At 45.0% G+C, this 17,242-nt stretch overlaps 1 protein-coding gene and 1 long non-coding RNA gene across 16 annotated transcripts in view; one reads left to right on the top strand and one right to left on the bottom strand.

Annotated features, from left to right (window-relative positions):
- The window catches only part of LOC123852739 (uncharacterized), a 45,019-nt gene extending 29,123 nt beyond the window's left edge, over positions 1-15,896 (bottom strand). For 2 of the 14 annotated variants that reach the window (XR_010407310.1, XR_010407306.1), the window contains exons 1-4: positions 14,787-15,638; positions 8,226-8,702; positions 2,816-2,947; positions 385-472 (exon numbers count right to left, since the gene is read on the bottom strand). This is a non-coding gene — a long non-coding RNA (uncharacterized LOC123852739). Of the gene's footprint in view, positions 1-384; positions 473-2,543; positions 2,719-2,815; positions 2,951-6,164; positions 8,703-14,786; positions 15,653-15,729 lie in introns of those variants that run through there. The other 12 variants (XR_006792990.3, XR_010407301.1, XR_010407307.1 and 9 more) reach the window with 11 other exon arrangements.
- DLGAP1 (DLG associated protein 1) overlaps positions 1-17,242 on the top strand; it is a 317,851-nt gene that overhangs the window by 228,501 nt on the left and 72,108 nt on the right. The window lies entirely within an intron of this gene.

Here is a 17,242-nt window from a genome sequence, read left to right as displayed (position 1 = left end):
AGCTATGCCCTCAGACCAAATCTGGTTCACCTCTCCAAAACAGCCCCGCTCACTCATTTGCATGTTGGCGTTGGCTTTGGCTTTGCCACAATGGCAAAGTTAAGTGTTTGGGACCAGAGAGTGCATGGTCCACAAAGCCTAAAATCTTTTTTTTTTTTTTTTTTAAGATTTTAGTTATTTATTTGTGTGTGAGAGAGAGGACAAGCTGGGGGAGGAGGGGCAGAGGGAGAGGGAGAAGCAGGCTCCCTGTTGAGCAGGGAGCCCAATGTGGGGCTGGATCCCAGGACCCCGGGATCATGACCTGAGCCATAGGCAGATGCTTACCCAACTGAGCCACCTGAGCACCCCAAATATTTACAGCTCTTGATAGAAAAGTTTCCTGACCTGTTCTGGAAGAATCTGTCAGAAAATACGGTTGCATCCACCTCTGGCAGGTTACCAGCCTCTCTGAACCTCTCCTCCATCTCCAAATCTGTAAAATGGAATGAAGGTCATGTGGAAAAAGTACTCAGCACAATTCCACGCCTACACAGGTAAAGTATAAAATGTAGTTCTTCCCTTTCCTGGCCTTATTATGATTTGAGAGCCACAGACTGATGTTTGTGGCCACAACAGGTCTATTAGCAGTGTCAGAAATTCCCAATTTTAGACACTCCTTGGCATTAAGACAGACTTTACAGAGAACCTTTTTTAAAATACATTTTTATTACTCTGGAGGAAAGAAATGTTTGCAAGAACTTTTCTAAAAATTCAATGCATTCATTTATCAGACTCGCTAGAGTTTTACCCTTCAAAGAGGGAGCATCTAAGGGAATGAAAGAGATCTGGAAAATGTGGAATTGATTGAGTGGGGAAGAACAGGATGGCAGATCTCCCTTTAGCTATGGAGAGAAAGACTCAGGAAATTTTACCTACTTTACATTTGTGCTCAGAGCTGCCTCTGCCTCAGACGAAGCAAAGAAAAATGTTTTCTTGGTCTCCCCTTACCCATCACCTCCCTTTCCCATTGCTCGGACTAGCTAGCTCCACTCCAACTGCCTCCCACCTGCCAAGGTCTCCCTTGGATTTTTCTCTCATCATCTGGCTATTGCTAAGGCCAATTCCCCAGCAACTCCCTCAAAGATTATCTGCGCATGACCCAGCTCTCCTCCTTGCACCAAATTCACAAAGGGGCATCGTAGAGCCTATTTATTAAGTGCCTTCGGATTCTATCTCTTTATAAGCAAGTTTCTATTTAAGAAAATAGAGACCCCCAATTAGCACTTACCATGGTAACATTAGACCTGCCAGTCCCAACTTTTCTACTCATTTATTCAAAACCATCAGTTATCAACTCTATTTATGCAGTGTATGAAAAATTATTTTCTATCTCCTCTCCAAGTTTTGTTTGATTCCCATCACTTTTAAAATTCACTTAGCTTCACTCTAAGCAATGTTGGAAGAACTGTTCGTTTTTAATGCAGCTATTTGTTGCCATGTTATTTTTATATCAAATATTATGAGTGTTTTGGGGTGGATGCGAGGGGAAGTATTAGAGACCATTTCCTTTGGCCCTATTAATTTTTACAGCATTCCCCCCCTCTTATTTACCTAAATTTGCAATTTCATGCAAATTTTATAAAACTATCCCCAGAGCTCCAACTCAACATTAGCCAAAGGCCAACTCAATTTATGCTGCTCCAGGAAGAATTGTGGTTTGGGGGGTGCCTGGATGGCTCAGTTGTTAAGCATCTGCCTTCGGCTCAGGTCATGATCCCAGGGTCCTGGGATCAAGCCCCGCATCAGGCTCACTGCTCAGTGGGGACCCTGCTTCTCCCTCTACCTGCCGCTCCCCCTGCTTGTGCTCTCTCTCTAATAAATAAATAAAATCTTAAAAAAAAAAAAAGAATTGTGGTTTGGAAAAATTACTCAGCTGGCTCCCAAAAAAGTAACAATTGTTAAGACTGTTGCTGTTGTTCCTACTACAGCTGCAGAGCACTTTGCAGTTTACAAAGGGCTTTCACACCTGCTGCCTCTTTCATGTTCACCATAACAACTACCTTATAGTCATGGTCCCATTCTACAGATTATTATAAAATGAAACAGAATGCACTCTACAGATTGTTACAAATGAAGCACAGAATACTTAAGTGCATTGCCCGAGATCACAGACCTACCAATTTACAGAACTGGAATTCCAAAGACTTTTGCTTCATCCAGGCATTCCATTCATTCATACCTTTTTCTTTAAAGATTTATTTAATTTTAGAGAGAGAGAGCAGGGCAGGGGTGGGGGGAGAGGAAATGAGAGACTTGAGAAGACTCTGCACTGAGCATGGGGTCAGACACAGGGCTCTATCCCATGACCCTGACACCATGACATGAGCTGAAATCAAGAGTTGGCCACTTAACCGATTGTGCCACCCAGGCACCCCATAAATCCATACTTTCCAAGTGTCCTAGGCACAGGGCCCTCTCAACCAACACTGTTCCTTTTACTCCTTTCTCCAGAATGCCAACCCTTTTCTTCCTGAGAAAGGTTAGGTTGATTTTTTTTTTCATACCTTTTATTTATTGGGGTGCTTGGGTGGCTCAGTCTTTAAGCGTCTGCCTTCAGCTCAGGTCATGATCCCAGGGTCCTGGGATGGAGCCCTGCATCAGGCTCCTTGCTCAGCAGGAGGCCTGCTTCTCCCTCTCCCACTCCCCCTGCTTGTGTTCCCTCTCTCGCTGTCTCTCTCTCTGCCAAATAAATAAATAAATAATCTTTAAAAAAAAGATTTTTATTTATTTGAGAGAAAGAGAGAGCATGAGTTTTGTCTCATCACATACCACCTACCTGGCACTAGACAAGATAAATAAGACACCTGGTTGTCATGGAGATGGGCTGGTATAATCTCACCACCTTTGGATGGAACTATCGCTTCGGAGGGTCACAGGCCTTTTGCACAGGATGCACCTGGCTTAGTAGCTGCTAAGACAAAAGAAAGGGATTTCTCTTATAACATTATTGTTGCTGTTACGTATACTATTTATTGAGCACTTACCATCTGTCAGGCAATGTGGTGAGCATTTCTCATATGTTACTTCATTTTATTCTCCCAACAACCCCCTAAGGAAGGTATTCTAATCCTCATTTTACAAAATAAGAAACTGATATTCAAAGAGAGTAAGCAACCTTCCCCAGGTGGCACACTTTTAAATCAAGGTCCCCCTCTAAAACTTACATTTTTAAAAAATTTTTTTTCCAAGATTTTATTTATTTATTTGTCAGAGATAGCGAGAGAGGGAACACAAGCAGGGGGAGTGGGAGAGGGAGAAGCAGGCTTCCCGCTGAGCAGGGAGCCCGAGGGGGGGCTCGATCCCAGGACTCTGGGAGCATGACCCGAGCGGAAGGCAGACGTTTAACGACTGAGCCACCCAGACGCTCCTAAAACTTACATTTTGAAACATCATGCAATATTGTCTCTCAGGCATGGAAAGCAAAGAAGTTGTTGTTTAATAGATTTCTAGTAATTTAAGTAGACAATTTTAGGGCTGGTATCTTACCCTATTACCCTAGTAATCTAAAGAAATCCAGTTGACAGGCCTTAAGCAGAGTTTGGAGAGGGTCTGCAACTTTAAATTCTCAAGTACTTGAACTTAGAGTAAGCAGGTCCCATGCATATCCTGCCCTCCCACCCTCTCTGGCTGGAAATCATGAGTGTTGGTTATGAAGGCAAAGGGAAACATACTTGCAAGTGCTTTTGTTTTTGTCTTGTTTTTGTCTTTTCTGAACTCTAGAGAGCATGAAAAAGTTTTAAACCACTAATAAGGATCTATCCAGCAAGACATCAGAAATTCATGGCAATTTCTGCCTCTTCCAAAGCTCAAGACAGCAGAGGCTGGAGGTAGTCACAGTGTATGATTTGAACGAGTGGTGGAAGGTGGAGGGGTGCAGGCCCTCTGGAGACAGCCCCAGCTGGAGGCTGCAGAGCTGCTGGGATGGGGTACAATGGCAGAAGGCTGGTAAGGACTCAGCTGAAGAGCAGAATGGGCAAGGGACAACTCTGCACCCTCGGAAAGTGTGTCTAGCTTATAAAAGATGCATCACCTTCATGGTCAATTACATCTTCTCTGTGCATCTCCTATTCGTAGGTGGTTACTGGGCTGCCATGGGAGAGCATGGAACTGCTCGAAACTGGGCAGTGAAGGAAGGCTCTCTAAAGAGAGAATTTATGAGTTGAGACCAGAGTGATAAAATGAAGTTTTAATATTAGACACCAGGGAGAGGCATCTGAAAATATGTGTTCATGCCTGTAACATCTGTGCCGGGCCCTTCATGTTATGGAAACCCAAACATCTGAAAAGTATAGAATTTCCCCCCTTGGGAAGTTTGCAAGATGGTTTTTTGTTATATTTGAATATTGTTGTATCCAATAATGTAGGAAGGAGAGGAAGGGCAAAGAGCCTACCTCCTGGGTGTCAGACAGAAGTGCCACACTGTGTCACCTTACACTATATTCACTTCCTCATTCATCTCATTACACCATGAGATCATCAGTGTCACTGCCCTAACTCAGCAGATGAAAAAACAGAGGTCAGAAGAGCTGAATCCTATGAGGTCATGTAGCCTCTAATTGGCAGGTCAGGATTTGCACCAGGTCTGGCTGACTTTGAAGAACTACCTTTTCCAGTCACCACGCTACTATGGATGAAGTTGGGCCACCAAGGCTGAGAGTCTTTCTGAAATACAGAAATCCTGGTCTGGTGATATCTTGTATAATAGAATTTGTCATACAGAATCATTTAATCCAAGAAGTAAATAGAGTAGTAAACAAAGATCTACCTGATCGCTAATTTTCCTCATTCTCGTCCAAGAGCATTGGAATAGTACTGTAAAAAGCACTGCGATGAGGTTTTTTTGTTTGTTTTGGGGGTTTTTTGTTTTTTGTTTTTGTGTTTGTTTTTGGGTTTTTTTTTGGAGAGAGTGTGTGTGAGCACAGGGGGTTGGGGGCAGGAGGGGCAGAGGGAGAGAGAATTCTAGGCAGGCTCCACACCCAGCACCGAGCCCAACACAGGGCTCAATCTCACAACCCTGAGCTCATGACCTGAGCTAAAGTCAAGAGTCGGATGCTTAACTGACTGAGCCACCAGGCACCCCTGTGATGAATTTTATAATAAAGATATGTAGGAGCTACTAATGGAACACAAACGAAGTGAACCTTGATGAATGAACAGGAGTGTTCAAGGACGCTTAACATATATAAGTTCATTTGCATAAGTCTAAGTCAAATAAATAAGTAAATAAAATTTTAGAAATAAAATCAAAGTGACTTAGATGGGAAAGGCATTCGTTTTCTCAAATAATAGCAAATCTAGAGGTAAGGCAGCCAATGAATATATCCAGACCAGCTTCCTGCCATCTTTCCACCCGTCATCCTCAATGTGGGTTTGTCTGCTCAGGCAGATGCCCCTTGTGGTCCCCAGATGGCAGCCACACTTCAGGGTATCTCTTGCTGATGACAACGTCCAGAGGAAGAAAACGAATGTCCCTGCCTTGTGTTGCTTTAACTAGGGAGGTAAACCTTCCTAGAATCATTCCCATCAGACGTCCCTTCAACGAAGATTCAGCCTCCAAATCTAGGGCAGGGGTTGACTTCCCAAAAAGTCATGGCTGCTTGGAAAAGTTAACAGCATTGAGGTCCTGTTGGCAAGGAGGGCGGTGATGAGAGAGCAAACAGCAATGTGTGTGCCACAGGCAAGAAGACATGTAAAAAAGATGGCATTCTGGAAACAGTAAGCTGTTAGGTGTGAAAACATCAGGAGTTCTATGTCAGTGTTCATGGTATTTTATGGGACAATGTTCCTTAAGCTCCTAAAGACAGTGAAATATCAAACAATATTAAGAGGCTTTCATTATTTTTTTAAATGTGGGATTCATACAAAATTTCCTTCAAAACCAGGGCACCTGGGTGGCTTGGTTGAGCAGCTGCCTTCGGCTCAGGTCATGATCCCAGGGTCCTGGGATCCAGCCCCGCATCATTGGGCTCCTTGGCTCAGCAGGGAGCCTGCTTCTCCCTCTTCCTCTGCCCCTCCCTCTTCTTCTGCCCCTCCCCTGCTCCTTCTCTCTCTCTCAAATAAATAAAATCTTAAAAAAAAAAATCCTTCAAAACCAAATGGTTAAAAAAAGGAAAAAATAGGGGCACCTGGGTGGCTCAGTTGGTTAAGCGACTGCCTTCGGCTCAGGTCATGATCCTGGAGTCCCGGGATCGAGTCCCGCATCGGGCTCCCTGCTCGGCAGGGAGTCTGCTTCTCCCTCTGACCCTCCTCCCTCTCATGTTCTCTGTCTCTCATTCTCTCTGTCTCAAATAAATAAATAAAATCTTTAAAAAAAAAAAAAGAAAAGAAAAAATACACAGCAATATATATGGTAAAAATGAAATTAGTCAGGTGTCACAACAGTGATGACCTAATAGTGTATCTAATTGGTATTCTGACATGTATATGTTTTTATGATTACAATAGCAATGATTTTTTTAATTAGAAAATTTAGAGAAGCCCAAAGAATAAAGTAAAAATCATCCATAAGCACATCACATGGCTCTAACTGCTTGATGTCAGAGTACACAGTTTTATACAGAATTACAACAGTGACTTTTTTTCTTTGTTAGAGTGCACTTTCATGTCAATTTCTTCTTATCATAATATTCTGTCAAATTTTCTGCCAAAGGCAAGCTACTGCTGATCAGTTTAGGGAAAAGAGCAACAGACCTGCTTCTAAATTAAAGAATTTAAAGTTGCTGTTTTTGTTTCTTTTTTCCCCCTAAAGAGGTAAATTTCTGTAGCCTTTCTACTTAATAGAGCAGGTTCTCTAAACCCAGACTCTGTAACATACATAAGTAAGGCAAGTGGCAAAGTGCTGGTGTGGGATGCTGCGAGAGCAGCTGCAAGCACTGGAGCAAGGTCTCTTCCCAGCGAGATGCAGAATGGTTTATGAGTCAAGGTGGCAGGTCCCAGCACTCAGAAAGGGGTAAGGATGTGCTGGTTGGAACCTTCAGGAAGGCTGTGTCTGTCCCATGGGCTTTCATGGAATGACCACTACAAGGGGTCGTGGGGATGTGCAGATTTCTTTACTTTTTCATTTCCAATATAAAAAGAAAATCTGAACATCTCTCCATATAATAGCAAACAACAGCAAGACTTCTCTTTTATATGTCGGGAACTGCCTGGGCAGGACTCCATTATTAGAGGTTGCTGTTTTATTTTAAGTCCCCTTTTTCTTTCCAGGGAACTTGATGGTTTTAATGACGAAGAGTAAAAGCAGTCGGGAGGATGCAGAGTTCCAAGGCCCTTTTGAAAAGTGAGCAGGAAACCCAGTTATTCAGAATCTCCAAAGCCCTAGACTTCATGCGAGACTTTCTCCTGTGGGCAGACCTGTCAGCTGGAGAGTGACAGTTTCTGTTCAGTATCTTCAACCCTTGCTCCAAGTGTATCCAGCAGCGTGGAAGCAGACATAAGGACAGACCCAGTGAGACCAATTAGAAAAGTGTTTCTCAGAATATTGTGGCAAACAAAATTCATTTTTACCTGTTGCCCAGAATGTACACAGATCCAGATGCACACACAAACTGAAACAAGTCTCACAAAACAGTACTTACTTTTTCCTTTGTCTGACGCAATCTCACATTTTCTAATCTGCTTCATTTTTTAAATGGTGAAACTGCATGACCCACCTCAACTGATTTCATGACCCCTGAATAAGTCACAACTGGTGGTTAGAGAAACCGTGAGTTAGGAAGTTGCTGTGATCCTCCAGAGAGGACGTAATAGGATCTAGTAAAGCAGAAAGAGGGCTTGTAGGAGGTAGGATTCCAGACGGATTTAAGAGGAGCAAGGACTCAAAGGAATTAGAGATAATGCCCAGTTTGGGCTTGAGCTCTGGGTAGATAAAGGGATCATTTGCAGAGATGGGTAGCGTTAACTGCAAGACGTAGTATGAGGGTCAAGATAAGGAGCATTTGAGGAATGACCCTTTTCAGGGTAAACACAAATGTCTCCCTGAATTTGAAGCAGAGCGAAGAAAAACTAAGGACCACATTACATAACTCCAGAGTGTGTTCAACTTTTGCTAAAAGAGAGACCAAAATGGGGCGATGGAAAAAAGGCAATCATTAACGGGGAGGAGTGGGCTCTGAGCCTGGAAATTCTACTTGGAAAGGACAGTCCAGCTCCAATTCCCAGGGAAACAGCCCAGATCAAAGACTCACCTGGCGCTCTGCTATTGGTGCGCACAGGGCTTTTGTAAGGGCTGAGAATAGGGTAAGGATAGCCTATGGCTTTTCATTTAGCAAACCCGTTGGCAGGAGTTCACTTCTTTACGCACAAAGTTGGCATCAAATTTAGAATTCCCCATCACCAGTTCAGAAACTTAACAGGCATTTCTTAGGCACTTCTTAGAAAAATGGGAATCCATTAACTTTATTCTTCATGCACGCTCTCTGACAGCATCGGGTCAAAGGGACTTTTTTCCTTCGCCTTTTCATAGCTTCCACAGTGGCAATCCTTCTCCTTCTAAATCTTTTCTTTTACAAAACAATAGGGAGTGGTGGTAGCCTGTGGCTAGTTGAAGATTTCGAACAATAGGTGTTTCTGAGCCGAGCTTATTGAAACGGTCTTGTCTGTGTCCTGGGGGAGATTGTAAATGAGATGTCAACAGGAGCTCTTTTGTGCAGATGGCATTCAGCCTGAAAGAGAGGAATTTCCTTACTGTGCTAGTATTTAAAGTAGATTTGTTGCTGCTTTTGCTAAAACTTTTTATCCAACTGCCTGAGCTAAAAGCACTGAATGAGTCACTCGGTGTGATTGTGACTTCCTTCCCTCCTTAGCAAAGCCCTGACTCAGTCATTTACATTTAGAAAGGAAGACTCCTAAGAAGATTTCTTGGATTTTCCTCAGTTTGAGCCTCTTTTCTAGACTGTCACGTGGACCTGAGCTGTCAGCAATCCTGTTACCCCCAGGAGAGGGCAGCCTGGACAGGCTGTTTTTCTCACTCCCGGGAAAACTCCTGGCTGTTTTGCTTGCTTGCTTTTAAAATCCAAGGAGAGAGAGAGTTTCCTGCCTTAAGCCTTTTCCTTTCTCCCTTTTTTTTTTTTTTGTAAATGACAGGCAATTTCAGTTTACTATAATTACCACGGAGGTTTGACTAACTCCACCCTTAGATGATAAGGCAACTGCTTTATTACCTCTCAGCCAGGTGCCTGAGGGTGACAGGACTTGCCTTTATCTGGAGACCTGACAAAGTATCAGCAACTGCAAATGGGCTGAATCTTTGAGCAGTGGCCATCCAAATGCTTCCCTTCTCTGTGATCCATTTCCCGGCTCTTTATTGGTAGTTACTTTCAATCCAAACACCAGCGCTGCTTTCCTCTAGTTTTTCCGCATTCCTGCACCTTGGCATGTCAGCCGTCATACTGCTATCACAATTACAAACGGTGTAAATTACAAACCCCGGCCCCAAGCCTGCACCAGACTGTATTAACATCCTCTGGCTTGGTAGATTTGCTGTGGGTATAGTTGCCTTTTCAAATTGAGGCTTGATATAATCTTTAACCTATGACCAGAAATCCAAAATAATCAAATCGTTTTGCCTTTACTTTCTCTGGTTCTTTTTTGAAAAGGAGAATGTTACCCACAGCAGGAGGGAGTGCAGTGCTTGTTTTAGATACTGAACATTTCTAGTGCTTCATCTATGTATGTCTGCTGTTCTCTCTAATGTGTTTACCTGCCCCTCGGTTTATTCTTTAATTCAAGCTCTTACATGGATTATCTCCTATCGGGTTGGAAATGTGGTGTAAAAATGTGCGTTTTGAAAATAATTTTGGGGGCGCCTGGGTGGCTCAGTCAGTTAAGCATCTGCCTTCAGCTCAGGTCGTGATCCCAGGGTCCTGGGATCCAGTCCCCATGTGGGCTCCTTGCTCAGCGGGGAGTCTGCTTCTCCCTCTGCCCTGCTTGTGCTCTCTCTCTCAAATACATAAAATGAAAGAAAGAAGGAAAAGAAAGGGAAAGGAAAGGAAGAAAGAAAAAAGAATTTTCAAACTGTGTGTATTAGGTAGGGCTCCAGTGAGTTAAGAGTGCCTTTGCAGAGAAACTTCAAGGTGAGTGTTCTAAGCTGCATGTACTTAGCATGGTGCCCAGCCTGGACCTAGCACAGAGCCACCCTCCTGTGAATACAAATTATGGTGGGTCAAGAAGAACATTGGTTTCATTTATTTTACTGGGAAGTAACTATAGCCTGAGGGCAGGGGGTGAGAATGAGAAAGAGAATGACAGAAAAACCAGTGAAAACACATCCACGCAACCTTGCAAATATGAGGTGTTTATCTTCAAGAACACGTAAGACTATCCCATTCTGTGGTTTATGTACACATCATTCCACCTTGTGGGGAAAGGTTACTTGAAAGCCCCTACTAGCATCCCAATTACCATTTTTACAAAAATCAAAACTAGATGTTTCTGAATACAGTGTGTGAAACCAATGAACACCCAGAACTCCAACATGGTCAAGAAAAGAGAGACGATGTCAGGAGTATCATCAAACCTGATCTTGGATCTCTCTTTTCCTTAAACATAGGGAAACCTTGCCCGCCTACAACGCAGAGTCCGCCACCACCCCTCCCCACCCATCCACCATCCCCCCATCCTTTCCATAGGCTTGGTTGGGACACAGCTCCAGGCAGGGCCTGAGATGCCTCTGAAGGAGAAAGTCCCCAGCTGGAGCACTTACTGCTCCAAGGCTTCCAAAAGGAGCAGGGAAACATCATTCCTTCATCTGCAATTCTGAAAGCCATTGGCCAAAACCTGACCTTGGAACTGCTTGCAGTGTGACTGGTCTACCTCTTCTGGCAGACAAACAGGTTAGAGTACGTGATTCAGAGGCGCTGCCCCAGACCCCCGGGGTATGGCAGGTATATTCGCTTTCTACAATCCAAAAAAGTTCTAAATTCCAAACACATTCAACCAAGAGAGTCAGATAAGGACTTTGAGATACAGCCAATATTCTCATACGGGTTCAAAGGAGAATCTTAAGGACAAAACTAGAAGGCAGCTATTTCAAATCTAAGTAAGGAGGCTTAGGTGGGAAGAAGTCAGGCTCCAGCCAGACTCCACCCTGGAGAACCTGGGCAGCTCACCCTCTCCAGCCTCACTTGCGGAATTGGGATTCTAGGTACAGCGCCTGGCTCTCTTGGACACAGTGAAGGCGGACGAGGTGGGGGCAGGTAGACTAGTAAATCGATACCAATTTTAGTGCGGGCCTCATCAGTCTCCTAGGTTATTTTTTTTAAAAGATTTTATTTATTTGAGAGAGAGAGAATGAGAGACAGAGAGCACGAGAGGGAAGAGAGCAGAGGAAGAAGCAGACCCCCTGCCAAGCAGGGAGCCCGATGCGGGACTCGATCCTGGGACTCCAGGATCATGACTGGAGCAGAAGGCAGTCGCTCAACCAACAGGGGCCCACTCCTAGGTTATTTTTATTAAATTTTTGCCAAATGACAAAAACCCAACTGTAAAGTAGAATTTGTAATGCAATTTTTAAGAGGCCCTTTCCATACCAACTGTAAAGACTGACTGGAGGACTGAAGTCCTGTTTGTAGCGTAGTATAGACAGGCCTGGGGACACCTGGACAGGTCCTTCTCTGGATCTGTGTTCTCATCTGTCAGGGACACAGTTAGATAAGGAGGTGTCATTTTAAGCACTGATTCAGTTATTTGAGACTCAGTAGCGGGCTGGTCTCCTTCCTGGGCCGAGTTGGCTGACAGAAACTGTGTTCTACAGATTAACCCAGGCAGTTTTCCTGTTTTTCCTTTGAAAAGGGGGGTTTCAGAGAGGAAAGAAGAATGGAGTGGGATGAATAATTAACTGCCTAACTACACACACCAGGGCGTCCTGTGGCCTCCCAAATGCCCTGCTCTCCAGACCCAGATAATTACTCCTCATCGTGCTGAAACCAACAGGAAGGAATGGTGGATGCATTTTCTTTCTTCTACACTTCCCCACACATCCTGTTTTCCCAGGTTGGGGGATTTGAGCTTGCCTTGTGCAAAAGCTTCTGCTCCAGGCCAAGCCCTCCCTGCAGACCCCCCAGTCCATAGGGCAGCAGAAGCAGGCAGCTGATAGGGCTGCCCTCTCTCCAAAGCCCAGGCCTTGACAGTGAGCAGGGGCTACCGACACATCCAGCTGGAAGTTCCAGTCAGGACTTAGCCTGACTGGACTCGTGACACACGCTGGTTTGCACACAGGTCACTCACTGCACAGCCAACTGACTTTCTCAAGCAGGACAAGTTGGCAATACGATACCCTGTTCCCACCGACCGTCAGCTACTCCATACAGACCCGGGGTGAGGTAGGCTTGAGTTCTACTTTGTTTACCAGACACCAAACAACATGGCAAGAGAGTCCTATTTGGTTGTGTGATTCCACTCCAGATTTTTCCCTTTATTCTAGGCTCCAGGTCCCACTGTGCAGGTGCTACCAATCCTCATGAAATAAGACCAGGAGGTAAAGAAAGTTCTTGGCTCTCAGATATCCACCTTGTGCAAGCAGAGAATAGCAGAATATTAAGAGGGCAAAGAAAGGCAGATGCACACGAAAAGAGCAGTTAGCATCATGGGCCCCTCCCGAGGCCATTTGCTGAGGGCCCGTGGGTAAAGCCAAACAGAGGATGGAGGAAGTTAGGTGAATAATCCATAGGGCTAACTGCTTTCAGGTGGCATTAGTGTGGGCTTTTTGCATACTAGCTCATGGTGAAAGTTGGCCAATCACAATCGCACTCAGCCAGCCCTTGGCCAGTGCCAAACAGAAGTGGGCATCGGTGACAGGAGATTCAATTGTAATATCCAACGTCACAGAAAATGGCTTTGCCGAGTATTCATTTCACTTCTACCCCAGTGACCTCCCTTTCCAGATTAGTAGTCCTTTTTTCTTTTTCTCCAGGAAATGTCTTCTCATCCCTGTTCATTCCTTCATGTAACAAGTACTTTACTACAGTACTCCCATGTGCCATGCACATTCCAAGCACTGCAGACATCATGAATAGAACGGACAATGCCTGACCTGCTGGTTCTTACATCCTTAACTATATTCCTTTCTCAGAATTCCTACTCAAGGAAAAAAAAAATTACCTACAGAGTCTATAGGAAAGTATCACTGTGAAGTGACATCTGACAAGAAATGAAAGCTAGCTGATGAGAAGCTTAAAAGAAAAATTTCCTTCCCCACTCCTGGCACCATCCTTACCCCAGGCCTTGTAGTCCTTAGTCTGCACTAACCTGAGGAGTTGGTAGACCAACTGCCCAAACAGGAAACCTTATATAATTTGCTAACCCTGACCTTGGGCCCTGAATCTTCCCCTCCTGTAAACAATCCATTCAATCCAGGAAAACCTGCAGACTGGCTGGGACAAATTTTGAAAAACACACACAATGTTACAAACATTGAAAAAAAATCCCTAAGTCCTAGAGGAAGTGACATATCTGACTCAATGGTAGAAATCACTTCATAAAGTGATGGAACAAATGGAAACTTAATCCTAACAGATGAAACTGCCACGGCAGTCACTTCTGTACATGGATGACTCAACAGCACCTGTTGGAAAGACCGGGAAAATGAGCCGTGAAATCCTGATCACATTCCCTTCTGGTAGCAATGGCCCTGCCTTGCAAATTAGTAAGCCCCATGTTCTCAACATCCTGCCTTCAGTATTTGTGCTTAGATCTTAAGGAGGCTATGACTCACTGTGGCTACTGGTCAAATGATTCTTACTCAGAGCTGTGGGCTTTTAATCTTTAGTATTAAATGGTCTAGGCAAATACTAGCCAAATGTCTGTCTACTTTCAAGATGTTCCTTTGAAATGATTGATTTCAGGCAACAATTGGTTTTCCATATGGTAACCCTCAATTTCTAATATTATTTAACTTGCTGCCAAGCTTCATTAAAAGTCCACATTAGAAGTTTTAGACCTCAGTCCCCTAACCTGGGCCTTCTAAAATGACTTTCCTCCAAACATCGTTTAACTTTCTTTAATTTTGTTAATTAATGGAACTTTCTGAAGAGCACAGTTACTTTGATCTAAACCTCTTGCTTAGTTTCCAGTTAACATTTCCAGAGGGAGAAAGAAAGGATGCCCTCACAACTGGCGGGAGCTATCAGCAGCTCACAACTGTAGCCTTCCCTCCAAATCAGAGACATCAGAAGGGGGAGTACCTGAGAGAAAGAAGACTGGTTAAAAATAGTGCCCTTGGCACTTCTGTGGGTGTTTGCCCCACACAGAGAATAAAAGCTAAACTGGTACTGCAGGCCCTACTCTCTGGGAAGCTGGGCCTGCAGTCTGGGAATCCTAAATAATCCTTACAAGTAGACTAACTGGAAGCCAGAGATGTGAATTAAAAATGTTCCTGCCCCAGAGAAAGGTTTCTACATACAAGTCACAAAATCACATAAAGATTAAAAATGCAAAATGCAAGTCCCGCCCGGCAGGAATCCTCAGTTTCTTGGCTCTTACTCCTTGCTGCCACCCACCTAACCAACCGGCTACAGCAGTTCTTGCTTTTCAACTTGCCGCCATAGAAAATGTTACCCTAGCTGCTGCTGAAAAACAACAACAAAAAACACAACTTCAACCCAGAGATCTTATGCTGCAGCTAGGGTAAAATTTTTGGTAAGGCGAGAAGTTAAAAGGCAAGACGTTCTGAATCTTGACTAGCGCTCTTGATGTCTTTTTGGAAGACAAGTCTAGCAAAGATGTCCTGCCCTTCCCCTAGCGTGACTTACCTCGGGTCTGAGCCGCGGATTTCAGGGTACCTCGGTGATGTTCCGAGCTTAGCCACAAGGCGGCACTCGAGAGCAGGGCTGCCCGCCGCAGTACCTTTCTCTCAGCTTCTTGGCTGGGGGGTGGGGCGGGGTATGGGTGCGGGGGGTGGGGGGGGAGATGCGGCTGGCTTTTTAAAAAAAATCCATTTGTTCTCTGAGATGATGCCACTTGCCATTTTATAAAGCAAAGGTTGCCACGTTACCTGTTGCCAGGTTCCTGGGAGGGCGTGGGGGAAATGTGGGCGAGAAAGGTACAGCACGAAGCCCTCCAGCTTGGTGCCTTTCAAGCTCTTTGGACCGGGCAGGCGCTGACGTTTGGAGAGCAGCTGCCGCGCGTTGCCTGAGCATTGTTTGGTTGTAGTTCTAACAGAGGAGTGGCTGCCTGTTACATCATTTCCAGGCATGAAGTGCCTGGGGCTTTTTTCCCCCGTTTTTAATGAGTAACTCTGACCCTCCCTCCCTGGATTTTGGTACAGTACAGGCACTGTGCGCCACAGCCTCACCTCAGGAAAGCCCAAGTTTTGTAGCAACTTGTTAAAACAACTTGGGGGCCTCTTAGAAAAGGAGAAAAAAAAAAGCTGTGACTCTGAAACAAACCTTCCCATTCTTCCCTGGGAGAACAATGTTGTGTTTGATTAGCAGCGGAGGGCGGCTGCCCCCGAGATCTGGTCTCCCGCAAGAGCCGGGCTGCTATCACATGAATAGATCTCCAAGCCAGACAAGCCGAGGCTTGGGGCATTTGTCTGGCATTAGGAAGTGTCTGGAATACTAGTAACTACCAACTGGCAAGTCCTATGACTAAAGAATTATTGCACCACCCCTCCCTCTCTGTCCACATTCCCTGCCCTTCCCCTACACGCTCACACAAGCGTGCTTTTTTCTACTTCGGCGGAGAAAAGGTTACCTAGTCTCTGTGGTTTCCGTGGAGGCCGGCTTTGGTGGAAACCGTTCTCATAGCCACGGCCCTGGAGCCAACACTAACCCGGAGAGCAGGCGAGAAGCGGGGTCGCGTTCCCAGGAGCCCCGCGCGGGCCCCGCCCTCTCACCGTGGGGCCGGCTCTGAGCCGACCACTGACCGCCGCACTTCGGGTGGCCTGGAGATGTTCAGCTGTAAATATTTTGAAACAAGGCAGCGATTTTTCCATGTGTTATTTTGTGGAGCTCCTTTTTTTTTTTTTTTTTTGCAGTATTTTTATTTTTATTTTATTTTGAGAGACAGCGCGCACAATAGAGCGGTTGGGAAGGGTGGGAGGGGCAGAAGGAGAGGGGGAGAGAGGATCTTAAGCAGGCTCCTAGCCCAGCGCCGAGCCAACTTTTGCAGTAGTTTTAAAAGATGCGGCTGGTGCACCCCTTGTTGACCACTCCAAATTTGTTCATTCTCCATGCCTTTGACAGGTTCCTGCAGGGTGCAAAGTACAGTGTTGGGAGCCGTTTGGGGGCATTTTCTCCTGGGAAGCATCACTCTTTACTGGATAAGGTATTTAATCTAAGGTTTAATGGGCGGATGAATACAGGTGGTTTGGCGGAAGGAAAAGAACTGGGATTGAGGCCTCTGAGTTATGCTAACTCCACTACTTAGTAGCTGTGTAAGACAGAGACCTCAGTTACCTGCTCTAAGCCTCAGTCTTACCATCAGACAAATGGGGAGACTAATAGCTTCCTCTGTCATGAGACCATGTCTATTAAATTCTTAGCACAGTGTGTTACAGAGTAAGGATTCACTCTCTGGTGATTTGATCTAATGGTACTCGTGTAGAGTATGAACTAAAGGGGCACCCTGCTGGCTCAGTTGGTGGAGCACACGACTCTTGATCTGTGCGGTCCTGAGTTCAAGCCTCATGTTGGGTATAGAGCTTAAAAAAATTAAAAAAAAAAAAAAAAGTCTGGACTAATGTTCCATCTTATCATCTTTGTTTTCACCTGGGTTTGTGCTTTTACCTGGTGAACGACTCAGGCCAGAACGCTGGTTTGTCTGGCACTTGGTGGGGGAGTCGTCCAGCCTGCACAGCAAATCATGGCGGGGAGCTGACCTCCTATTGTCAGTTCAGCACTTCTCGGCCTACTTGATGCCAAGCAGCAATCTGATTCGCAGCTTTGCCCTGGTCTGGGCCAAAATGCATTCCCAGGATGCCAGAATATTGGTCATTGCTACCAAACATCCGTGTTGGTAACGCTCCCTAACCTCCCTTGGCTTCCTTCTTCAGCGTTTTCACTTCACTCTCAATGGGTCTCTACTTCTCAAATTCTTTTCTAGCTTTTATTAATATTCATAAAACCACAGGAGCTCATTTGAAAGAAATCTTGTCACCTACTTCAGGCTCCGATCACACGGTGGTACAATTTTAATAACTTCCCAGCCAAAAGATGAGCTGGCCTGTGCTTAACACCTCTAGAGACCAAGAAACTCATTACCTGGC

The sequence above is a fragment of the Mirounga angustirostris genome, unplaced genomic scaffold (genome assembly GCF_029215605.1).
Source record: "Mirounga angustirostris isolate CCGP_5_RB_7025 unplaced genomic scaffold, mMirAng1.0.hap1 SCAF_14, whole genome shotgun sequence".
Classification (NCBI taxonomy): domain Eukaryota; kingdom Metazoa; phylum Chordata; class Mammalia; order Carnivora; family Phocidae; genus Mirounga; species Mirounga angustirostris.
The sequence above is the reverse complement of the archived record's forward strand: the minus strand, read 5'-3'. Positions and strand labels throughout refer to the sequence as shown.